This window comes from Pseudorca crassidens, unplaced genomic scaffold (genome assembly GCF_039906515.1).
Source record: "Pseudorca crassidens isolate mPseCra1 unplaced genomic scaffold, mPseCra1.hap1 Scaffold_72, whole genome shotgun sequence".
NCBI lineage: Eukaryota > Metazoa > Chordata > Mammalia > Artiodactyla > Delphinidae > Pseudorca > Pseudorca crassidens.
In genome coordinates this window covers 328,737-354,805 of record NW_027136324.1, presented here as the reverse complement: position 1 = coordinate 354,805, position 26,069 = coordinate 328,737, and the positions used below count along the sequence as shown (strand labels likewise).

At 43.5% G+C, this 26,069-nt stretch overlaps 1 long non-coding RNA gene and 1 pseudogene across 4 annotated transcripts in view; both read right to left on the bottom strand.

Moving 5' to 3' along the window:
* The window catches only part of LOC137218257 (uncharacterized), a 180,295-nt gene that overhangs the window by 128,727 nt on the left and 25,499 nt on the right, over positions 1 to 26,069 (bottom strand). For 2 of the 4 annotated variants that reach the window (XR_010940577.1, XR_010940580.1), the window contains exons 1-2: positions 14,111 to 25,124; positions 13,212 to 13,298 (exon numbers count right to left, since the gene is read on the bottom strand). This is a non-coding gene — a long non-coding RNA (uncharacterized lncRNA). Of the gene's footprint in view, positions 1 to 6,942; positions 8,800 to 9,101; positions 10,114 to 13,211; positions 13,299 to 14,110; positions 25,125 to 26,069 lie in introns of those variants that run through there. The other 2 variants (XR_010940579.1, XR_010940578.1) reach the window with 2 other exon arrangements.
* LOC137218259 (malignant T-cell-amplified sequence 2-like) lies at positions 778 to 4,891 on the bottom strand (annotated as a pseudogene).

Here is a 26,069-nt window from a genome sequence, read left to right as displayed (position 1 = left end):
CTTTGATGTGTCACCATTTCCTGCTTTGGGGTTTTCCATTGCTATTTGAGAACACTGCAGAAAGCTTTCCACAGAACCACATAATACTGCTATAAGCGTATCCAGGTTCATATTTCATTTCTATCTCTCACCTTCATGCTAATAACAATATGCATAATTAAACGTTTCTAAGTTTTCAGAGATAATTTTCTTTAAAGTGAATATAAAGCCCAGAAACCAAGCAGTTTCTGTGGTGTCTTGTCTTATTCTAGTTTCGTCTTGAATTCCTTAAAACTTTGTGGCGAAAACTTCATTGTAAACTTTAGGTTAAACTGTAGGTTATCTCTAGCGCAGCTAATTCCATTACTGACATCGGTGGTAATAACCTGTTTTCAGATTAATGCTACTAAAAATATCTAGTACATTAATGACAAAAACAAAGTTATTACAAGTTAGTTCATAGCATGAGGCTTTGGAAGTCCGCAGGAGCCGGGAGCTGCCTGTCCGTGTGTAGGGGCTGAGGCATCTCATCGTCTCCCTTCTCCAACATGAAGGGCTGAGAGGGGCTCTGACTCCGCAGGGATGTCGAGAGGAAAATCCTCCAGCCAGTTCAGTGCCCCTACACTTGACTCTTACATGCTCGGTCCTGTCCAGACGCTCACATGAGGGCACCTCAGGTGACACACTGAGAATTCAGTCCCATTTGTCTTCTCGCAGCCCCACCAGCACACTGGCTGGGTCATGAAGCTCTTTTGGGAGAGTTATAGCCTGATGGCCAGGAGAGGACACAGAGGCAGCTGGTCTGCACTCTTTCCGAGCAAGGCGGCAACAGTTGTTTGTTTGTTGGGTTCTCTTTTCTGCATGTGTAGAATTTATTCAGCATAATCACAGGGGCATTGTAGTCATGCTGTCACACACACACACAAACACAGATATTGCACCACATCCATGTGGAGCCCAAGTGCATTCCATCTGAGACTTACTTATATGCTTTTACGTGCCACAGCCCACCTTTTATATAATACATGTTTCAATGCCAGTTGCTGTGTTGACTTTCTCAGCATCATCTGCAGACATCTTCACGACTGCAGCACCCAGAGCAAGCTGTTTTCCTTCTGCCTCAATTGCAACAATCCTATCTGCTGCAGCAGAGCAAAGCTTAGCTCCTCGAGAAGCTAAGTGTAGACACGTGATATCAACTCCTTTGAGTACAAATTTGATGGCTCCTTTATCCACCTGTTGGTGTGGAAAAAGCGTCTTTTTTTATCTTTTTCTGTGTGGAATAACCTTGGGGTTGGATAAAAAGACCCTCTCTTTTTCTAAATAGAATAACTCTCCAGTCACTGTAAAGATTTCTTTCTGTTCATAGCATACCACTCTTTTAACTGGTTCCTTCTTAGGCACGATTAGGTGAAGCCATGGTTCAATGCCTGGGAATGGTTCTACTTGTTCTTAATACCCATAATAGCAGGTTTTCCACTGGATGTAGCTGAACACATTTTCTTTTTAATCAAATTTCTTGAACATGTTTCAAGGTGAAGGGGTGATGATAGGGAAGGGCCGGGAATGGCGAAAAATAGACTTAGCAAGGATCCCGCAGACCCCCTACACCTGGAAGGCAAAAGGGATGGTGGCAGCTGGGGTCGTTACTCACAGGTGACACATCTGGCCTCACTTTTCCAGCTCTGGGGAAATCTCACTCCTTCTGCTCCTTCAACTACTTCCTCCGACTATTCATATGAGCACTGAGGCAATTTGGGGTGTTCTTTGGGGTTACCAATTTCTCCCTAGGGCTGGTAGCTGAAAGGGTGGAAGTTGAGCAGTAAGAAGGGACCAAGCACTCATTCTTGTTGCAAGAACCGGATGGAGGGGCGGCACCTGGTCTACACAGGGACGGTTGGCCATTTCTGCAGGCACACAGGGATCAGAAGAGTGTGGGCTTCAACGCTCAGGGGCATCCTCCTGAATTCCAGTACCAAGTTAGGGTCCCTCTCACGGCGCTAACGTCCCACGGGCTAGCAGACCTCTGGTGAGTGGCTGACTAACCTCGTCTGGGACTTGGAGCCTGGCTACTTTAACTAATAAATTGTTGATGAAAATAATCAATAAGCAATCTATAATAGGAATAGACAAGCATCTGATTTGAGCCAAACTGTGGACTATAGCCTGGAAGACAACCCCTCAGATAGCTCTGAAGAACTGTCCCAGGTAAGCATAGTTTTCAGTACAATTTTATATATTTTCTGAACAAAGAACATTAAAAAAGTGAGGGATACATTCCTTTAAGGTTTCAGGGAAAAAGGCAAACACAAAACAAACAAACAAACAAAAAACAGATCAGCTCATACACAGCAAGTCAGCATGGCCTTGGCACCTGGGAAATGAGGCTTATTATTGAAGGAGCTTCAGCATTGGCATCCCAGGAAAGGAGGCATTTCATCTTTATTTTTAACATGGACATTCTTTACTTCTGGTCAATGCACTCTTTTCTTTAATAATTAAAGCAGAAGCACAATGTATGTTTGATAGGCCACACGCAGGCTATTCTAGTATGCATAACACTCAAGTTAACTCCTGTATAAGCCAGACGACGTCCCCATACCTCAATATGTGAAAATATCTTTATCAAAATCCTCGGTCTGGGTGGGGGGTTCAGCTTTTTCTGCTTTCTTTCTACCCAGAAGCTCCTCTTCTTGTTTCGATGGTGACTAGCAATTACTACCCTGTCACCTGTGAGAGTTTTTACACCTGGACCATCGCCTATTCCAGACACTATGGGTGCCCCACCTAGCCCGTGGAGGGGTCCTTGTTACTTCCAACTGTGGAGCAGTCTAGCTCCCAATTCCCCCTCATCACTGCTTTCCCCCCGTCACAAGTCAGTTTCTCTGGAAGGGAATGTTAACATGGATTTTGGCAAGCAGAGTGCAACTTAGGTGTCAACCTCTGTGACAGGGCAGAGAGGGAGCAGGATTGGCCAGATGGCATAGTTGAGCAGGTGTCCGGCCCCGAGGAAGCCTTGGCTCAGCCCATGGGGGCTCTGAAGCATATGTGGCCATCACAGGTGTTGTAAGTGCCCCTTTGCACTTGACCATTGAGTGTGGCAGCCCTGAGAGGGTCCCATGCATGGTTGAGGCTGCCTGAGGGGATCTTGGCTGGAAGTTGCCTGTTGATGGCACTCCAGCAGCTGGGCAGTGAGTGTTTTCTGGGCCAGAGGTGTGGGTGGCACATCCGTGTGCACCCTGAGTGGTGCCCCATATATTAGAGATGAGTAAGTGGGGAACACGTTAGAGATATTTGTCTTGTCATCTTCACCCTGCTGCACCACCTAACATGCTACACTACCTGATTCTGGTGGTAAACAGTCATGATGATTAAATTTCTTTAACTTCATTTTGAATTATTACTGTAAAATAGATTGTTTCCTAATATTTACTACATATTCTGGTAGCAAAGTCTCACTATTATCAGTAAAATTAGTTTAAGTTCATTGTGCGTTGTTACCCTGGAGGCTATTGAAATAATGAGGATTCTATTTTCTCACATTGTGTAATCTAAGTAGATACACGCTGTTGAGACAGGCACACAGAGGGGCACATCTGGGGGAATATATTAAACAAATGTGACATTAAACACACTTTAGGTAAAGACATCTTGGGGCCTTGGGCCAAATACCACTAAGGGATGGAGGACTTCGAGTCAGCTCTGCACAGAAGTATCCAAAAATAGCCTGAAGATACTACACAAGGAAAGCCTATTCTTTAGTTTGTCATAATTCCATCACTGGGCAAGTTGGTGAGTCATTTGTTGTTGTTGTTTTTGTTGTTGTCGTTTTGCTTCTCCTTGCAATCTACTGGTGCCACTTGAGAAAAAATTTTCAGCTGGAGGAATTTTTCCTCAATCCCCTATCCCCAGAGGACTAGTGGATGTAACTGGAGACATTCTGGGTTGTCACGCCTGAGGAGATGCTAGTGGGTAGAGGCCAGGGCTGCTGCTCAACATCACAGAACTCACAGGACATCTCCCACAGCGAAAAGTTATCCAGCTCAGAATGCCGTTAATCCCCAGGTTGAGAAATCTTTCCCTAGAGCAAGAGCAAAGGGCTTAAATATCACAAAATGTGCCTTCTGAACTTTTTGAGCAGAGTATTGGACTAAAACCTCTATACAAAAAGTGAATAGACTTGTTGAGGTTAGTGCCACTGTGACAACTCTTGTTGAAAGTCACCCGCACGGGATACTGTACCTCTCATGAGCTTTCAGTGTAGTTGAGCTTTAAAAGCCTGACACAAGACTGGAACAACTTTGGTCTTTCTCACCTGGTCTATGCAAAACTCTAGGAGGAGAAGCTAAAAGGATCATATTATCAGGGGGAAAGCAACATGCAGATGAAACAAGCTGTGAGAGCTTTAGCCCCCACCACAGGCAGTGAGGTCTCTGGAGCTCAGCTGCAGTCACAAGCTGTGTGAAGCAGCTTAGGAGTAGATGCTTGTGCAGTTTAGCCTCCTTGTCCCCAATAAATATTCATTCAATGCCTGCTACATGCCAGACACGGAAATGTCACAGCCCAGTCTCAAGCAGCACCGCTGTAAGCCTGGACACTCAGGACGTGTTATAGGTTCTGTGATAGACACCAGAAGCAGCCTCAGTTGAGGAGAGCACAGAACACAGACTAGCCATTGCAGAGGATCTAATTTGTAAACCTTGCAGCTACAAGGGTCCTGCTCACGTGTGAAGCCAAAGAAGTGCCTGATGAATGGCTGATATCCTTACACTGAGTTTACCAAGAAAAGCTGCCCGTCTGGGGGGCTGAGAGAGCAGCCCCGTGAAGGACGTGGTAGAGCTGCCGCCACAGCTGCCTGGTCCCACCGCCCACACTGGGCCAGCTTCCTCACCTCACCTCTCACTTCGTTCATCTTTTTGGCTGAATGAATACATGTCTCTATTTGACTTTTCCCTGGCATTTCTCATTTGTCTGGATGGTTAATCAATAACATTTTAAAAGTAGTCGGACAATTTTGACCATATTAGGTATTTTGCAGGTGTTTCTACCTTTAGTCCCTGTTTACTCTGCCATCTGGAATACAATGACAGCTAATAAATTTCCCAGTGACCAATCTTTGCAAATCTGACTAGAAATTAGAAACCTCTAAAGCCGTAGTAAATTGAGTGTATGAGAATAGGCTCAATGAAGTTCTGAATATATTTAGTCACGCCAACCTTATCAGGGGAGTTTTTTTCTTATTGTATTTTTGGGCTATATCTTAAAACAACGCACAGCCTGTGCTTAGGTGGCTAGCCTTAGCAAACTACAATAGGTGCTACCATGCACACCCGGGGAAAGTCAGAGTCGCCTTTAGTTGTCCTGCGCATCCGACCACCTGGCGAGGGGAGAATAACAGCAGGGAAAGTCTCTAGTGACAGCAGGTACCCAGTTATCACAGCTCTAAAAGGAGGAAGATGGGGCAAGGCCAGCTCACTGGCTGCAGGGAAGGTGCTTACGACTGGCTGTGGCCCCCAGCCAACCTGATAGCAAGCCTGAGAGCCTCAATGAAGGGAAAGAAAAGAGAGACAGGAGGGAGGAGAACAGTGGGGGAGGGTTAAATTCACCTCCAGGTGTCAAAAAACAAGTGTCACAGTAGAGACTGGGGAGGAGAGGGGGTCAGGTGGGAGGAGCCGGTGAAGAAATACCTGGAGGACGCTTCCTCCCCTCTCCACTCCAGACGGGGCGCACGGGGCGGGCAACAGTGTTTGCATCCACTCCCCTCACTACGAATGTGTGCTTCAAGCTGGTCTTGAGAACACACCTCATTCTTCACTGTGACTGCAGGTTGGGTCTTCTCTGCCCACCTCCCCCTCACATTTCCCTTTGCCCTGAAGTCTTCATTTTTTCAGGCAAACAGTCTGGCTCAGTGGGAAGAGCTGAGCACCCAGGAGGCAAATCCTGGGTCACAGGTGTAATATATATTCATATTAATAGCTTATTTATATTTATTAATTTAATTTATTATAATAAAATAATACTATATAAATAAATGTACATATAATGTAAATAAAATGTTAAATATGATATACTAATATTATTTTAATATATCAACACTATATGTTCATATTAATCATACATAGGCTGATTTACTTAGTGACATCCTTGGCATGAAGAAAAGCGAAGACTATAGAAATCAGAAGAACTGAGAACTTTGAAGATCTTTGAGAGAACTCCATGCCCACGATGTAAATGGAGAGAAGTATGTGAAGGGCTCCTGGCCAGGGCTGCTCACAGAGATATTCTAGGCTCCTTGTTTACTAGGTCAAGAGTGAATCAGGGTGCCCCAGATGTCTGGATAAAAGCAGGAGCCTAGGGTCCAGGGGCCAACCCCCGTGGACAATGCCTGTCCTTCTTTCACCACATTGCAGTGGCCCAGCCCGCCCGCGCATCACCTCCTCACTTACACTCCTGTGAACAAACGTTACCACTTCTCCTACACAATGCAGTGTGCGTGTTGCAGAAGAATTGGCACCTACCAAATAGTGACGAACATCTTAACACTACGGAGAGAGGGAGAAGGAGAGATAGATGGACAAATAGGTAAGCATGCCACAGTTTTAGACTATAATGTAAAATTTATGAAAATAGAAAGTAATGTTAAAACTCTTTAGCTCTCATGCTTCCCTGGGGACGCAGTGGTTGAGAATCTGCCTGCCGATGCAGAGGATACGGGTTTGTGCTCCGGTCCGGGAAGATCCCACATGCCGCAGAGCGGCTGGGCCCGTAAGCCATGGCCGCTGAGCCTGCAGCTCCGGAGCCTGTGCTCCACAACCGGAGAGGCCCCAAAAGTGAGAGGTCCAGGTAATGCAAAAAAAAAAACAAAAACAAACAAACAAACAAAAAACAAAAAAACCTCTGTAGCTCTCAGCTTTTATTTTTACCAATGCCTTCATTAAACAATTTTCATTAAACAATCAGTCATCTAAGTACAGTAGATTCTAAATCATAAAATAGGATTTTAATTTTGAAGTACTGTAGTTTTCTACATTACCAGAATGTACCTTCAAATCACCCAATGTCTTCTTAACCAAAGCAGACATTTGTTCTATATTCAAAGACCCTGTCAGAATGTTCCCAGGAGGTTAAAGAGGAGTTTACTGGAACATCATCTGCCCTTCCCCTGTTGCCAGAAGTAAGAGTGTTTATTAATTTTGAGAGAGCTTGGTGAACTGGTTCAGCTCCTACACATGCAGAAATTGCTTGTTGACCAACATGCTCCACTAGGTTCAGCCTCCACTTGAATGTGCCCTAAATCCCGAGCGACTAAGCAGACCAAGAGCCTCGCTGTCCCATTACCCCCTCTGCTTCCACCCACCAGAGTCATGGGCCCACAGGATGCAGAATAGGCTGGACTCTAGGCCGCTCCTCTCCTCCTACACTTCCCCACTCACAGGCCCAGAGAAACCAAGCTCTTTCCCCTGACTTAAGGAGGAAGGAGATCCAGCAACAGTGCCAGAAGAGGCACATGGGAGGGGCCCTTGCACTCCCAGAGGACCGTGGACTCTTCATGTAGGTTTGAGTGGAACATGGTAGCTGGAAGAGACTCAGGACCTGACACCTATGGGACTTCGCCTGCTGTACAGACTCAGAAACCGTCTGTGGGCTGTGCGAGCTGAGGAACGGTGGGGACACTTGGATGGACTGGAGGTAGAGGGGAGGGTTTTCCCTGTTGCAAAGCACAGGCTGTGGTCTTTCTGGGCTGGAAATATTGACAGCTCAGCACCTAATGGAGGGTGTTGGTTGGAGGTATCCTTGTAGTAGAGTTTCTTAGGGAGGTGAGAGGAGATTCTGGGAGGATGCAAAACACTTCCGAGAGCCTTGGGCCACACACCCAGTCTTCTGACACCAGAGGTGGAAGGTAGCAATTTCATATATTTAAAGCTGTCCCAGGTCAGGACAGCCGATTTCCCAGGGCCTGAACAGTGGGGAATACAGTTGGGTGTTGCTAACGATGAGCAGTGTCCCTGAGCAGAGGACAGACAAGGGTTCCCGAGCAGCCAGAACAAAGGCTATTGAGTCAGCAAGACAGTCATGAAGGGGGTGAGGCAGACACTATGCTGGAACTCACAGCAATCTTTGCCCTTGTATAAGCCCCCACAGTGGAGTGAAGTGTTGGAAGAGGGAAGGGAAGATGAAGGACTGTGAGGGGAAGGCACACAGGTGAGCGTGCATGGAACACATAGCACATCTTAGTTCCTTAAAGGGTTTTTATTGAGAAAATAAGGACAGGTCCATGAGACAGCCCTGAAATATGGATGGTCTAGAAAGTCATTTACTATTTTCTTGTCAAGCTTTACCTCTTCCGGGTGGAAAAAGAAAAAGAGAAAGAAAGGAAGGAAGGCAGAAAAGAATGACAAGAGATGTCCCTAAGGGTTCACTGGTTCTCCTCCATAGGGGCGTGGCAGGGACCTCAGCAGAATATGCCCTCAGGAGACCAGCACTGTACTTCATGGGGTCCCAGGGTGAAATGCAGGTCGCAGGGCACTGCTTCCTTGTCCCAAGCACAACAACTTGCCTGGTGGCAGCTGCCCTCTTCACTAGAGTCTATCCATGTCCGGGGTTCTTTTTGCTACAATGAGGGTCACTAATAGTGGGGTCATGGTTATGATGGATGACGTTGGTGTTTCCAAGGAAGGGCAGCATGGCTGGGCTTGTGTCCTCTGGGCCTACTGGAAGCTCCAGGTGAGTGGGGGTATGTTGGGACCAGGCAGGGAAGCAGTACTTAATGTTAGTCAACTGTAGACTTTAAATGGTTAAAATTGAAAATATGGGGCTTCCCTGGTGGCGCAGTGGTTAGCAATCCGCCTGCCAATGCAGGGGACACGGGTTCGATCCCTGGTTCAGGAAGATCCCACATGCTGCGGAGCAGCTAGGCCCGTGTGCCACAACTACTGAGCCTGCACTCTAGAGCCGGTGCTCCGCGACGAGAGAGGCCACCGCAATGAGAGGTCCGCGCACGGCAATGAAGAGTAGCCCCCGCTCACCGCAACCAACAAAGAAACCCCTCGCGCATCCACGAAGACCCAATGCAGCCAAAAATAAATTAATAAATTAAAAAAAATTGAAAATATATATTTTACAAAAAAAAAAAAAAACTCCAAAAACCCTGGTGGCATGTGAATGTACGTAAAACCTTATGGCTTAAAAAGAAAAATTCTTAGGCCAAACAAAGGAATACATTACTGATACATTCTAAAGCATGAGCCTCAAAAGCATGATATTCAGTATAAGAAGCCAGACATAAAAGGCACATATTGTATGATTCCAGTCACATGAAATATTGAGAATAGGCATATCCGTAGAGACAGAAAGCAGATTTGTGGTGGCCACGGCCTGAGCATAGGTGGAATAGAAGAGATTAATAGGGATGGGGTTTCTTTTTGAGGTGATTAAATGTTCTGGTATTAGTGCTGATGGTTGCACAACTTTGGGAATAGATTATAAGTCACTAAATTCTACACTTTTCAAAGGGTGAATTTTATAGTATGTGAATTATGTCTCAACTTAAAAAATGGTGATTAATAAATGTGATTTTTAAAATAACATGGGAAACATTATCATGAGTTTTATTTGCTTCCTGCCATCCTAAGCTCTGTAGATATGAAAAAAGACACACACACACCCCAAATGAGAACAAGCACTATTTACTCAGAACTTGTCTATAGAGCACAGGAGTCAGCCACCACCACTCACATCAGGCTGAGACTCAGGGCACATAAGAGTGGGGACACTTTCTGGTGACCAAAAAAAGGAAGGCATGTGCTCCCCAGAGCTTGTGATGTGAGGAGGCTGGAGACAAGTTGATAGGAAGAGGGTCGTCCTAAGTGATTACTTAAGGGAACATATTTGGCTTTCCCTGCATTTGATTCTACATGGAAAGGAATGAAAATGGCGAAGCTGTGAGTCACTGTCCAAGTCCTGACACTTGGGGACTATTGTTGCGGTGGTTGGAGTGTGATTTTCCACATTGGCTGCTGCAGGGTGTGGGGCAGGGCCTTGTGGTTGGAGGGAGAGGTTCCCAGGCTTCCAGGTGGTTTTAGAAAATTCTGCATCCCAAAACCCTCCTTCATTATCTTCAAGCAATCAGATACTCTGTGGATAGAGAAACTTGAATCAATGTTTTTAAAATTAACTGCAGACAGAATTGTCAATGACTAATGGACAATATAATGACATACTAAAAGGCAAATATCAATAGAAGAATCAAACAGAATTTTATAAATTCCTTCCAGACAATGAATATGGTCAATTAAAATCACACACTCATGAACTGCAGTATTTGGTAGTACATATCTGTGTGAAAAGAATTTTCAAATATGAAATACATAAACCATGCAAAATCTCCTTATAAGTCAGCATTAACAATTGAAATTTTGATGATAGGAATCTGTAATAAGTTAAATGGCATCCCCCTTGCCAAAGAATTCCATTTTTCTCATTAGCAGACTTGTATCGCAAAAAAATGTACTAAATATATTTTAAATTTCATAAACACTTTGTGAAAAAAGCTGCAAACGATAGTAATTATTACAGTAATGTGGGTTTACTGTAAATCTTAGGATTTCTTATTTCACTAATGTTCACATTGTAATGAATCTCACAACAAAAAGAATTTCAATTCATTAAAGTTTCTTCTTGCCCCAATACCGAAATCTGGCCATCTGGTCGACCTTGCCGCTGCAGACGTCAAGTGACGTGCAACTGCTGTGAACTTCAACAGGAAGTATCCAGATCGCACACGGGCGAAGGCGCACCACCACGACCCTGACACCCGTCCTCGACCCAGGCCACCATCGGTCTCATTTCTCGCCCTGGGAGGTCCTCCCCTGCGCCCGCTCGTCTATAGGTCGTTTACTGTCTGCAGAGCTTCTTCAGAGAAGCTACCGACAACCGCGCCGACCCAGGACCGCGGCCTGGCTCGTATTTCCTCCCGACCATCACGGATGCCCCGGGCGGGCCCTGTTTCACAAAGAGAAACGGCTACTACCAACGACCACGGAAGCCTAGGAAGAACTGCCGGCCCTCCATGAGCGCCCTACACGCTTGCCCTCGACAGTCCGCGGTGAGGGGACCTGAACAGGTTGGAAACGCAAGCGCCACGCTGACGAGGCGACCAAAGAGTGGGGAAGGGAGCTCCCCGCGTAGACGTTGGTTCAATCTGCCGGGTGGATCCCGTCTGTTGACAAGCATCCCATGCCCCTGCCTCAGGGCGATACCCGCCCCCGTGACCGCATCGCGTGGAACCCGGAGAAACTGAAGTGGCCCCTGTTGAGCAGCCCCAACGCCAAGGCTGCAACAGTATGGACCTGGGCCCCCAAGTCAGCGAGGAGGCACCGACGAATCGTGACACACGGTGTACGACGCTGTTCACAGACAACCTCTCCTGGCCACACGTAACAGGACGTGAGGTCTCCGCGGGCCAAGGGGCACCAGGGAATGCTGGTCGACCGGCGCAGACCTCATCCACAACCTGCAAGAGAGCTCAGCCTCGGCCCCACAACATACATCTCTCCACATTCAATCTCTGGTGAGAACAGAAGGCGCCCACCACTCCGCAGCACCGGCATGGTCGCCGCCAGCGTCGCCGGCCTCCCGGAGCTCTGGCCCGCGCCTGGAGGGCGAGTCACATCCCTCGCGAAGGTCGCCAAAGCTCAGGAGGGAAGGGACAATATAAAAGCGGCCGCCAGATGGCTCCCGACAACGGGCTTGAACGTCAGCGCGATGGATTTTGATCGCTGGACGGCGACGGATCAGCTCCGACCGCCCAAACGCTAGAGTTCGTCTCGGCCCGTCCGCCTAGGAGCTACCGGCCCCCAGCAGCGGACGGGGCTGGGAAGATTTGGGCAGGAGGATGCCGCGAAGGAGATGCGCTCCTCACGCTAATGTGGAGAATTCTGCAGTCAGAACTCTGACTCTGAAGACTTGCGTTCCCTTAGTGCCCAGCCTCTTACCTCCTTATCAGGAGATCTTAGCAATTCACTTGGTTGCTCCAATTATCTCTGCCCACACTACACCTGTGCAGCTCTTCTCTCCATGAACCTAGAGCTGCTTTCCCAAGGAAGACAGCCCCATGCCATTGCAGGTAGGAGCCAAGGAGACAACTGAACATTTGCATCTGGACCTATGAGAGAAATTTTATGTATCCAACGCAGGAAGATACAAGACTGAGAGGGTCTTATAACTTTAGCACCACATGAGCATAGCTTTCATGAAACAGTGATGCACACTCGGCAAGTCCAGGGGTGTCCTGAAGAAGAAACACACACACACACGCACACACACAAGCACACACACACACACACATCCCCGGGTCTAATAGGAAAACTTACCAGGGCTGGCAATGGTGGGATCAGAAAGCCCATTGTTCCCACTTCTGGGGTTCCCTGGGCTAGAATCCCAGCTCATTCAGGCAGATCCTGGTTGTTTTACTGATGGATCTGTGTGGGAGTGAGGTCTTGGAGCTCCACAGACTGTCATTTGCTGTCCAGTGCTCTACACTTCGTTTTGTGTACTATGCCCCTTCTCGTCCATACACAGTCATAATTAAGAAAATAAGAATCTGCAGGCATTGAATTCAACTTTCTAATTTGAATGAAGGTTAAGAACACAAAGGAACAGAGTTATGTGAATAATTTTGCTAAGGAACTTACCTTTATCTTTTTGAAGCTATCAAAATGTTAATGAGTAGTCTGTAAAAGGTTAATCTTTTTAAAATTAGAAAAAATAAATGATCCTTTATTGCTGTCTCTCACCAAACCCCACTCACCCCAGCACCTATAACATAGGACTCACCTGATGAAACGTCTGCTCCCCACTGGCCTAGAGATTTCTGTTCTGAGTCATTCTCTATCCCCTGTGTTCACCGCATTCCTAAGTCCACTGCAGCCAGTAACATGATGAAGGAGGCCACTGAACCCAAGGGATGACGTTTCAAAAAAGAGAAGGAAAAAACCTCTCCTGTCTTCTGTGTGGTCACAGCCTTAATGGAGGCTGGAGCAAGTGAAAGTAAGTGTTGGGAAAGAGAGTGTTTCTACATTGGTCCCTGACCTGCCATATCCCTAACAGGGTGGTGAACATAACTGGCGTTAATATTTCCTGGGTGCACTTAGAAGACCCGGACCCAAAGTAGGAACCTGACCATTTGGCAAAAGATGGATAAATACAGGAATCAAAGTAAGTTTTCTACTCACCTGTTGTTTCATTATCAGGAACTCTGCCACCATCTGCCCTCCTCTGCATCCTTATGCAGGGACAATCCGGAAATCAAGCAGATAAATCTGAGGAAAGAGAAAGCAGCCATGAGAACCCAGCCTTTCAGAGTATTGTTAGATATATCAGGCATCAATCCCCAACCACTCAGTTGGGAGTGACCCCTCCCACCTTACCCACAGGCATGCGCAGACAGAAGGAACGCTTTTTCCTCCCATGGTCAAGAACAGGGCTGCATTGGCTACTCGGCGTGTGGAGAGGATATAATATCCCCATTTTGCAGAAAACAATGCAAATTATGGGGTGTTATACTTTGATTCCACTTACTGTTCACTTATTATTTTATTAATATTCAGTTCCTAGGATTAACACTTATTCCCAGGTAACCCTTACATGATCTCCTGGAGAGTCCTGTCTCCACATCAAGGACACCTCTTGCAAAGTTCTCATTTAATAATTCTTGGTGAAAGGCACCGTCATTTGTTCTCCAAAACCCATTCCAGGACTTTAGCGCCCCACCTTCCCTGTTGCGCCCCCCCACCACATTGGATACCCTTGCCCTCAGTCACCTTGGTTCCTCCCCATGTGGAAATCAGCAACATCAGAGACTCAACCCTAGCTCTGCCCTCCATGTCCTTGGACATGTGGCCAGGAGATTTTCTATCAATTTAATGGAGGATGGAACAATCTGAGGACCCATGTCTTTTGACATTACATGTCAAACACTAACCTGGGCTTCAATGAAAAGGTAATTGATTAAACATACCTCATGGATATAGTGTTTGAAACATAAAGAAGACCTAAATCTTAATCAGAAAGCTATGACAAGTGAGGGTTTACCAGATAGAAAATCTGTGTGAATTCAGCAAAGTAACATTACCTGTGAATGTAACTAACATGGGGAGATTTTCAATGAAGACCATCACTGAGGAAGCCGCCTAGAAGTCACATGTAGAGAAATGACTGAATGATTATTATGTGAGTAATTTTTAACAGCCTCTCTTTCCTTGTCAATAGCAGGGATTTCATGCTGCAGAAGAGCCCACTGAATGCAATGAATATGAGGACATGTCACATACAACAACATTAACTCCACGTGTGTTACACTTTCAGCCCGAATGGAAGAGACTTCAGCCGTTATTCGTCACTGAATTAACATAAGCTAATTATACTAGAGGGAAACCATGCAGATCTCAGAATGTGGAAGGTTTTTAGTCACCCTCCAACCTTAGACAACATGAGAGAGTGCACTCTGGAGTGACTCTTGCAAATGTGCTGAACGTGGGAAATAATTCAGCTGAAGCCTCGCATTTATACACCAACAGCTCACACTGGAGAAGACGAACCTTATCAAGGTAATGCAGAGACAGAGCTGACTTTTATTCACACCAATAAACTCACACGGGAGAGAAGCCCTATGTTTGGAATGACTGTGGAAGAGCTTTCAGTGACCATCCAACGCTTCAATAACATGAGCACATTCACACAGGAGAGAAACCACAAGGAATATCATTTATGTGAGAAAACACTTAGTCATAGCCATAACCTTAGTCATGGGGGAGAATTCACACTAATGAGAAAGCCTACAAATACAATGAATGTGGAAAAGCCTTTAAACGCAGCTCTCACGCTTATACACACTAGAAAACTCACAGGAGAGCCACCCTATGTCTGGAATCCATGTGGTGCAGCCTTTACCCAGAGCTCCCACTTTTATAAACACCAGAGAATTCATACCGAGTAGACACCCTGTGTTTGTAATCAGTGATATTGAGCCTTCAGCCAGAAATTATCCCTTTTAAACCACAGGAAAGTCATGTGGAGAGAAACCCTGACCCTGTAATCATGGTGGAAGAGCCTTCAGTTGGAGCTCCAGCCTCAGAATACACAGAGAACTCAGAGTGGGCTGCATCCCTGACACAGTAGAGAAGACATCCCAAGGTTTACTACGAGGAGAGCCCTCTTGGGGTAAACCATCTAATCACTGCTGTAGAAGAAATCCGATGAAATGAATGCTAGAGTTCCATTAGTCATGGAGTCTTTAGACATGAGAGGGTTCACACTGAAAAAATAGTCTCAGTGTAATGAAGGAAAGACATTATTCAGTGATTCCTTATTCCTGACTGAACAAGAAAGTGCTCACACTGAGGAGATGCCAATTCTAAAGACAATGTGGAAAATCTTTCACTTGCTATTCATCAGAAAACTCATACTGGGAAAATAGTCTATAAAGAATGTGTTAGCATGCAATTGAGCCAATAATTCAGTCCTTCAGCAATTGTCTTATTATTAAATATACAATATAAATATATAGATGGTGAAAGGTCTTGAGAAGTGCTGCAAGCAATATTCAGTATCAAGTAAGAAGAAACGAAACAAACCTGCTTCAGTAGATCAGGATTTGCAAATACATAAACACTACTGAGTGGGTATGTGTCATTCAAAATCATGAAATATTGTGATAAGTAAGAATGAACGCATTTTCTGTTAATACTCTGTCACTGTTGATCAGTTAGACACTTTCTGACTTTATAAAATTATAATCATAATTACAAAGACTGGGATCAATCAGGAAACAACGATGAATCTTAACTGAAAATGTAAAACATAGTATGGTGTGTGTTAACTCGTACATTAGGGTCCAAATATCTGTATACACATTCCGGACGAATGGCTTCTAGAATAAATACACACATACTTTGTGATTAACCTCTGCTGCTTCAATTAATTCTATTACTTAACGTTCACTTACTATTTCTCGTATGACTTTAAAAAATGTATACATTAATTATATTTAAAGAAAGGTGAATAACTGTGGGTACATGGACAGGAAGAACTCAAGAATTCAGAGTCAGATGGTGGTTTAATCCCTACATAGCATTTTGTAGCCAAGGGTTTCTTTGTTTGTTTTGTCCAAGAAGAACAGATAGATATCTTCAGGACTGAGAAAGATCTGTGAAAGATCTTTGCAGACATGAAAAGAGTTCTACTTTAAAAATGTATTAGAACAATGAGTGGTGCATATACTAAATCATGTAAACACAAAGGAGATCCCTCACAGAGCCATTGGTAAGTCTACCTTTAAAGCTTTACTCTTTGATGTAGAAAAATGGTATTAAAAAAAGTTCCGGGAGAAAGATCACCATAGAGACAATGTCTATTTTGTCAATTAAACCTTCAAGAAGGCTAGCTAGAGAGAGCGTAGAGGCTGCATGATGAGTTCTGGACCTTTTTCAGTTCAATTTCTTTTCCTTTGTTGGCCAAAACATTCGTTATAACCCTGAGGTCCATTGAAGTCTAATGGGTTGAGAAATGGTATTCTAGGGCCTATAAAGCCCATCATGGGGACTTTCCTAGTATTCCAGAGGTTAAGACTTCACCTTCCAATGCAGGGAGTGTGGGTTCGATCCCTGGTCGGGGAGTTAAGATCTCACATGCCTTGCAGCCAAAAAACCAAAACATAAAACAGTAACAATATTGTAAAAAATTGAATAAAAATCTTTTAAAATGGTCTTTAAATAAAAATAAAAATCTTTTAAAATGAAAAAAATACTTTAAAAAATTCCTTTAAAAAACCCATCATGTTAGCTGCAACATTACTGTGTGTACGTGCATCTGAGTGCACACACACACACACCCATGCAAGGGAGTGACACTGTAACAACCATCTGATCAAAAGGGAAAATGCCATTTAGGAATTATTAGCATAAAGGATTCATGCAGGAGAAAAATAAGCTAAATCACCCTGTTCGTTCATTTATAAACTTTTCAATTATTAAATATTTAAAGAGAACTTCCAACATTTCAGAACCTGGATTGTTATGATGATTAAACTGTAAATAGCAGAACGCCTTTCTCTTCATAGAACTTTATATTCTAATGCAGGTAATAAGAATCATTTGCCAAATGAAATTTCTGACGTTAAAAAAAAGACATGTTCATACATTGTATAGTCACAAAATATCACTACTGGTCTACAATAAAAAGTTGGCACTTCATAAAATAAAATTGACATTTAAAACAGTCTCAATTCTGGAACTTTGAAAAGTTATATATTTTTAGAAAGACTGGTCAGTAAAAATATTTTACAAAATTCTCAATTTTGGAAAACCTTCTCTACGTGAATTGAGGAGAGCAAAGCTAGATTTCCTGTCTTAAGATCCAGGTTTGCTCTTCTCTATATTCCAAAATAAGTATTTTTTAAATTGTTACAATTCAAAACTATACGTTTGAAAATCAGTAATGATTTTTATAAGGATAAAAATTCCCTGTACGTGCCTGTTAAAATTCCTTTCATTATCCATTTTATTCAAAATTCAACCGGATACCATTTTAAAGGATAACAGACAAGAGGATTTCTATCTTGCTCTTTATATTGGACTCTTAATTTCTTTCTAATTTTTTTGAAAACCCAAAGCAATCCAAAATAACACATTATTATCATAAAATCTAGAATTTCCCAGTGTGTTCTGTAGTGTATATAGTCCCAATGCGATTATATACACTAATGGTAAATTTGAACTTAAATGTATTCCTAAATACAAAATAAAAATCTAAAAATGCATTTACCTATATGTTTCATTACGCAATAATGCCATTTTAAGAAAGAAATGGCTTACCAGATGCAAGAATACCTGGAAGTTGCATAATCTGTTTTTATATTTAATAACAGAAAATAAGGTAAGAAGTGATTTTTTTGTTGTTATACATTTTTATATTCTTATGTAAATTACATATTCATTGTTTCATCAATGTGATTGTTTTCTGGTTTATTTTACTCCAGTGTGAATTATAGTGCATTTACTCTTGATAGTTTTCTATTAGAAAATGATTCTTGATGAAATTCTCCGTGATCAATTAACTTTGGTAAACACTGCCACAGGCAAGAGATGTCGCCAAACCAAAATTTAAAGTAAATACTTTTATGGCTTACAATGTTCTATTTTGAGGCTCAGAAATATCTAACAGTTTATGCAGTTGATGTTAATTTGTGTGGGTGTTAGGTTTTAGTTACACAAATTTGTGATTATTTCTGAGATGAAAATAAAAATATCTGCAGGTGGATTCCCTTCCTCAGTACAGGAATAATTGTGAATTAGTGTTTATTCTAACTGAGATTACTGAGAGTAATTTAACATATTTACATCTACCTAAAGTTTGTTTCCAGGGAGAAAATTCGCTAAAAGTTTAACTGTTTTAAAAGTATAAATCCCAGCATATGAGTTTCAAAAAACATTTTTTCCCCGCTTTTCTGGAGCAGGGGTTGGCAAACTTGTGTAAAGGACCAGAGAGTAAATATTTTAGATTCGTCATAGGATGTCTGTTATTTCTACTCAGCTCAGTCATTGTAGCCAAAAAGCAGCTACAGTAACACGTAAATAAAGGAGTATAAATGTGTTTCAATAAAACATTATTTATCGACAAGGAAATTTGAATGCTATATAATTTTTGTGGGTTGCAAATAATGTTTTTATGAATTATTTTCAGCCATTTAAATATATAAAAACCACTCTTAGCTTGCAGTTCCTACCAGCATAAGCTGGGTGTGGAATTTGGCCGATGGGATGTAGGATGCAATGGCCTGTTCTCTCGAGTTACAGTGCAAACATCCCTCCTTGGAGACCAGCATTTCAAAACGAATTGATTGTACTAGCCCTCCCCCAGAAAATATGAAAACTACAATCAAAACAAAAAATAAGTTACCAAAATCTGCCCAAGATGGGAGGGGACTTATTCTTCCCCCAGGGTGCCCCCCCTGCTCATGTATCGTCCCCTCCTGTTGGCGTCACCATCTACCAGCAGTGAGTGAGACTGTCCTGACCCTGTGCTCTCTGTCCGGCCGCATGCATGGGACCAAAGAGTTCCGAGCAATAGTTATTTGCTGGGCACAGATCCTCATTCATCAATTCACCACTAACTTCTGTGGCTCCCAGAGGGACAGAAAGCCGCCTTTCCAGCCCCACCCCTGGCTTGGAGTCCAGCCGCTACGGGTCCACCTTCTCTGAGGGCTAATGGCCAGAGTCTGACAGCTGTTGTGGGTTCTGTGCACCCAAAAGTGGTTGCGGCAGTGACCTGCTTTTCAACCTCACGGCCAACACCAGCGGATGACTCTGACAGTTCAAGCCACCAAATATATTATTTTGGTAGGGGACAGAATATCTTCTACAAAACATTTATAAAGAACATTTCTGTTGCCCAGGATGGGAAATCTGGGCCCTTTCACACCAGAGAAAAAGATCAAACAAGTAGCACGCGGGGTGCACTGTGTAGTTGACCCCCGCGCTGTTGTTCCAATGCTGACCCTGCGCGCAACGTGCAGCCAGAGAAGCGACCCGGCGCTGCGTCCTTCGGCTCTTAAGCTACAGACCGGGAAGCACGTGGAGCCAGAAGTAGAAGCGGCCCGGTGTCCCGGGACGGGCCAGGAAAACCCGACGGCGCCTCTGGCGTCAGTGTCAGCTCGGCCTGCAGGTCCGGGAAGGAGCGACCGCGGGTCGGGCAGAGCACACGACAGAGCTCCGGGCTGGGGCGGCGATTGCGGCTGGGTCCATCCCCGCACGAGCTCCCGCCCCCCTCGCTGACGTCGCAGGTGCTGGATGCGTGGCGGGAGACCTGGAGGCGGCGAGGAGAGGAACGTAACGGCCTGCAGGCCCAGGAGATTGTCCCGCTCCTCTGCGCTCAGGGGAAGCGGCAGTCATGGGAGCACCACGGGCGGTAGAGCGGGTCCTCGGCCCGGCAGAGGGCTTCTCACCGGCCGAGATCAGCCTCCCGTGGCCGGAACCGCACCTGCTTCCCTCCCTAGGCGCACATCCCAGCCCGCTGTCTCTCCCGTCGCCGAGGGAACTTGGGGTCGGAGGACGGAGAGAAGGGGTGCGATCCCAGCATATCCTCTGGCACCCGGAGGCTGCCTTGTCCTCCGCAGACAGGGGCCTGTCCCTGAGCTTGGCGGCGGGGCCCAGGGCCTCAGACGCGCCGGTGCCCTGGCCCTTCCCCAAGCAGAGGACCCGGTGCTCATTTTGAAATGTATAGTCATTCCAAATTACTCTGTTGTGTAACAAGAAGTAACATAGTGTTGTAGATCAGTTATATTTCAACAGCCAACCAACAAGCAAACAAACTCATCCAATAACAGTCCAATTTGTGGTCCACAGAGGCAGGGCGTGGGAAAGGGTGGAACTGGATGAAGGTGGCCCAAACTGCAAGCGTCCAGCCGAAAGAGAGATGAAGTACCAGGGATGCAATATAGCACATGATAAAGATAATAAATACTTCTGTCTCCTACACATAAAACTGGTTAAGAGAATAAATTATAACTGTTCCCATCACAAGAAAAACACATTTTTCTATTTCGCTAATTTTGTATCTATATGAGATGATGAATGTTCACTAAATTTAGTGTGATAATCATTTCGTAACATATGTAAGTCAAATCATTATACACTGTAAAGTTGCTCTGTGCTCTATGTCAGTAATATCTCAGTAAAACTGGAAGAAGATAAATGAATAAATAAAATGATGCCGCATTGAATCTCAATTAAAATGGATGCTAAATGGAATTTTAGTGGGCATGTGCAGCAGTTTTTTTATTCTAATAAATACCTTTATTGATTTTCAAAAGTGTATTTTGTAATTGAACAGTTAATTTAAAATACTTCTTTCATAATATTTTGAACAATTATCTTGGCTGTTAGAAATGGAAATCTATCTTTAATCTTCCCAAATCTTGCAGAATAGCTTTTCAAAGGTTCAGAATTTTGTAAAATATTTTTTTAAAGCCCAGTCTTTTTGACAATGTTTGGCCTTCCAAAGTTCTATCATGACACCGTTATAAATCTCAATTTTATTTTATAAAGTGGCAACTTTTCTTTGTAAATTGGGAGCAAACATTTTTTAGTTACACAATTTGTAAACCCTTATGTATGTTTGATTTTCAAAATCAGAAATTTTATATTGCAGTGTATTTGAATTGACTGCGTTAGAATGTAGAGTTCTACGAAGATAGGAACATTGTATTATTTACAATTTAGTCCTCATAACAAGCCAAGTTCTGAAATCCTGGAAGCTTTCAGTAAATATTTGTTAATAATTGAAAATTTGATAAATTAATGACTAAGGTATCTTGGATGCTCTCTCTCCTGATGACACATTTATACCATTGATTCCAGACTCACATTTTCTCTTTAGGTTCAAATGGATGCTATATGCTCTCTCCCTTGCTTGTACGTTTGTGTGTGTGCGTGTGCATGTACACAGACAGGAGCACAGACACACAAATGTTGCAGGCAACATCCCATGTTTTATAGACCCCTACAATACCATGCTTTCACCCATTAGACATCCGTGGACTTTAGGGTTATAATGAATGTTTTTAGGCCAACAAAGTAAAAGCAATGTATCTGAAGAGGAGCCAGACCTTATCAGGAAGCCCCTACCTTCTCCAAATCTGAAAATGGAGCTCTCCATGTCTGCAATGATTTATCTTATTTTATCTTACCTTATTTTATTTATTGGGGGTATAGTTGCTTTACAATATTGTGTTTCTGGAATGATCTTCCACCTTCTTCATTCTGACATATCTATCTGTTCTAGGTGGGGGAAAAACATTTTGGATAAAAAATTCTGTTGCAGGAATAAATCCCTACCTGACTGAATTCTTGGAATTTTCATGGCCGGGTCCACAAATTCTCTAGGACTAGGACTCTTGTGAAAAATTTAGTGTATTTGTAATTCAATTTTAAGTCATAAGAGGCACATTAATAGAAAAAATAAATAGAATAGAATAATTGAGGCACCAGATTTGACAGTGTTTTGAGACAGAGGCCTTCACCTTGTGAGTTCATCAGTGTGAATAAAAGTTAAGATTCTGCTGAAGTCTGTCCCACATTTATCACATTAAGCGTTCTCTCTAGTGTGAGTTTTTGGTGTATTTAAATATAAGGCTCCAGCTAAACTATCTGCCACGTTTATAACATATATAGGGGTTCACTACAGGGTGAGTTTTCTCATGTCATCTAAGGTTACAGCATTGTCTACAAACCTTCCCACATTGATGAGACCTGCATGGTTTCACTCCAGTATAAATTATCTTATGTTAGTTCAATGATGAATAAAGGCTGAAGGCGCTTCCAAATTGATTGCAAGCATAGGGTTTCTGTCCTGTGAGAGGTCACTCATATGGCGTGATAGTTGAGTTCTTTGTGAAATCTCCTCATATTTGTTACATTCAGTGGGCTCTTCTCCAGTGTGAAGTCTCTGCTATTGATAAGGAAAGGAAAGACTGTTAAAAGTTTGCTCACATAAAATTCATTTCTTTAGTTCTCTACACATGAATTCTAGTCTGCTCCCTCAGTGATGGTCTCCACTAACTACCCACCCCACCATGTTACTGATATTCACATAGAGTCTCACGTTGCTGAATTCACATAGATTTTTCTATTTTGTAGCCTCTCACTGCCATCGTTTTCTGATTAAGTTTTCGGTCTTCTTTATTTTTCAAACACTATATACACGAGCTACATTTAAGCAACTGCCCTTTTGAAACTCAAGGTACAGTTTTTTTTGGGGGGGGAAATGGTTCCAAATGCAAACTATTCAAAAGCCTCTGCCGGGCCAGCGTTAAAGTCCACTTTCAGTCAGATGGTTGAGCTGAATTCCTCTTACCCTTATATCATGTCTCTAATGTGGACAGTGGGGTTTATCCCCATAAACTTACTATTGGCCTTCAGATAAATGGCTTCTTCCTGAAGCTACTGTCTGTGAACATTTTTAAAATGTTGATCTTTAACACAGAGAAAAAGTATGAAATGGAGCAATATATAAGAAATTGGAAACATATTATAGGATATTGACAATTAGAATATATCTTGAAGGGTAAAACAAATGAAAAATAAAATGGGTGGGATGTTGGCGAGATAAAGATGAGGAAAAGCACCAAAAGGGAGGGACTGAAACAATGGGCGCTGCGTTGACGTTTAGCACCAGTAGCCACAGAGCCATCCTTTCCTCTAAGGCCAAGGAATATGCAGAAGGTTAGATTAATAAGATTGATACGTTCACAGAATTGTGACACCATCGGAGGGAGTTTTCCACATTTACTTCAACAAGATTCCAGAGACATTTCACTCAAAGAAACCTGCAATTGACATTATCCCAGTTCTGGATGAAGTTCACAGTCACATGTCTTGAAAGTCACTGATTCCTAAAAACATGCAGGACATTCTGGTTCAGGCTGCCCACTTTCCCCAAATGTTCAGAGGTGATGGTCGAGGTGACAGCACTGAGAAAAGGCAGCTGTGTGTATCAAAAGCTCAAACCTGTTTGACATCAAATCCAATGTTCTTCTGGGCTGACTTGGCATATGCCTTTCATGTGCATCACAGAGATGGGCACACTCTGAATACAGAGTGACTTTCATGGTAAAGGAGCATCACATGAGGGGTGGTATGAAATAACCTGCACAGTCCACAAAAGAATGTTAATTATGAGCTGACTGGCAATTAAAAAATGTGTACTTGGGAATTCATAAATATCCCTGCTCCCCACTACTTTCAGTTAAATCTACAGACTTAGCACAAGACAGGCAATTTACATGTTCCGCCACTTATCAGCAGTGACTACAGGCAAAGTATTCCCCAATACAAACCTTACTGTTCTCATGTGGGAAATACTTTAATAACCTTTCAAGAGAGTTGAGTGATTAAATGAGCTGACATGACACGTTTGAACATAACAAAACCCAATAAATAAAAGCTACAGGTGAATGAGTCATTAAAAAGTCAGAGAGCCTTGATGCAATGTCCACAATTTTGTGTGAGTGAACAGACTGTATATACAACTTGGGGTCTGCAGTTGCTGCCTACCTAACCTCGACACAGACCATGCATTCATCACCAGATATGAGGACAGACGGGCTCAACTTTTCAAGCCAGCGGTCCCGGGGTTGCCAAACTGTAAGATGATCCCCAACTGACCTTTCCTGTGGGTTGAGGTCCCTCTTTCCCTCCTCGTTTCCTGGGACCTCACCACTTTGACTATCATGGTCTCTCCTGTAGCTTCCTCCTGTCTTCCCTGCTCAGAGACTAATCGGAGACTCTCGATGGTTCAGGCCCCTCCAGGGCTTCACATATGGCCACAGTTTTCTAAGTGTTCCTCTACCTACTATATCCTACTCAATGCACCAATTAAGGAAAAAATGCTTTCTGTATAGTGCTTCCAGTTTCTGAACAAAGGTTCCTAAACAGGGGGAAAATGGCTGGTTTGGAACAAGAATGAAAGGGCATATTTTGTTGTGACTTTTTAGAGTTTTCAAAATAGTCAATTGTATTCTCAGAAAACAGATTAAAAATTGGAAAAACAAAGAAAAAAAGCAAACTTGGCTCCACTGTCCTCTCTGGGCCAGTCCTACTGAAGGGCTTCTTCTCTTTCTCCTGCCCCCTCAGCCCAGAACAGCCCTCTAGCTAGCATCTCTGACCCTGGATGTATAAATCTCACCTGTCCACACACCTCCTCCCCTTCCAGACCCTGAACTTCTGCTCTTGCTCATCCTTCCACTTGTGTCCATCACATGACAGAGCTCACTGCATCGCAGACTCGCTTATAGAGTGAGTCACACCCCCGTCAAACCCATGGCTGAGCAGAGGGAAATACAACCTCTCATGTGCCCACTTTACCATCACAGCCTTCATGGAGTCTGGAGCACGTCGGTATAAATGTTGGAAAGGAGATGGTTGCTGTATTAGCCCTTGCTCTACTCCACAATACTCACAGAGATGCCAGATGACAGGACTAGTGCTCAGAGCCTTGACTCGCACCAGGATACACTTAGAGCACTCAGTCCAAGTGGTGACACCTTTTTATCCACCAGAAAGAGAGTTACCAAAGCAGGAGAAACAGCAAGTCCCCACTCACCTGGAGACACATTGCCAAGAACTCAGCTGCTAGTATTCTCTCTCAGATACACTGTTTACTCTAAGCAGGAAAATCCAAGGAAAGAGAAGAAAGACATGAGACTTGAATCCTATCTAGAGTTTTCAGACCTAAGACTCATGAACCCATAAATCTTTACCTGGGAGTGAACAACCACCCCACCTACAAATGTGAACTGGCCTATGAGAAAAGAGGAGTAATCTTGTTTCCCACGGTCAAACTAAGAAGGCTTTGGCTACTGCTTCTCATAAGGGAAATATTAGTATCCCAAATTTATTTATTAGGAAATAAAAATCAAAGAGTTTTTAAAGGTAATTAACCCATGATATTCCAAGTTATTAGTCAGTTTCCTCCCTCGCCACAAATGCTAGGAGAACCTCCAGTGCACTGACCCCACTCTCCTAACATGTGTGCCAACCGTCTTCATTTTTATTCCAAATTAATCAAATCAAGTAATTTCAACATATAGTTATGAAGACCAACAATTTCCATATTCCTCTTTCCATATTCCTTCCAAATTCATCACAGTTGCTGGTCAAGATTCCAATCTTGGAGGGCTCCAAGTACCTGCTTCTTCCATGACTGAATCTAACTAGGATATTAAATCTGGTAGGGTTCACAAATCTCCCAACATCTTTCAAATATCGCTGGCCATTGTACTATATCTAGATGATTAAGTCTTATTCTATGCCTCACAAATATTTCAGACATTCTCCATATCTTTTTACTTTTAATCGTTCTCAGTACTTTCGCCACTTTCCACAAAAGGGACCACCTTCTACTAGACACATTAATCAGATAATTTGAGGAAATTCTTCAGCTCACTGTCACAAAATCTACAAATATTCCTCACGGTTTATTCCCAAGCCCATAGTAAAAATTGAAGAATCATCTCTTCCTTGGCCAAGCTCAATATC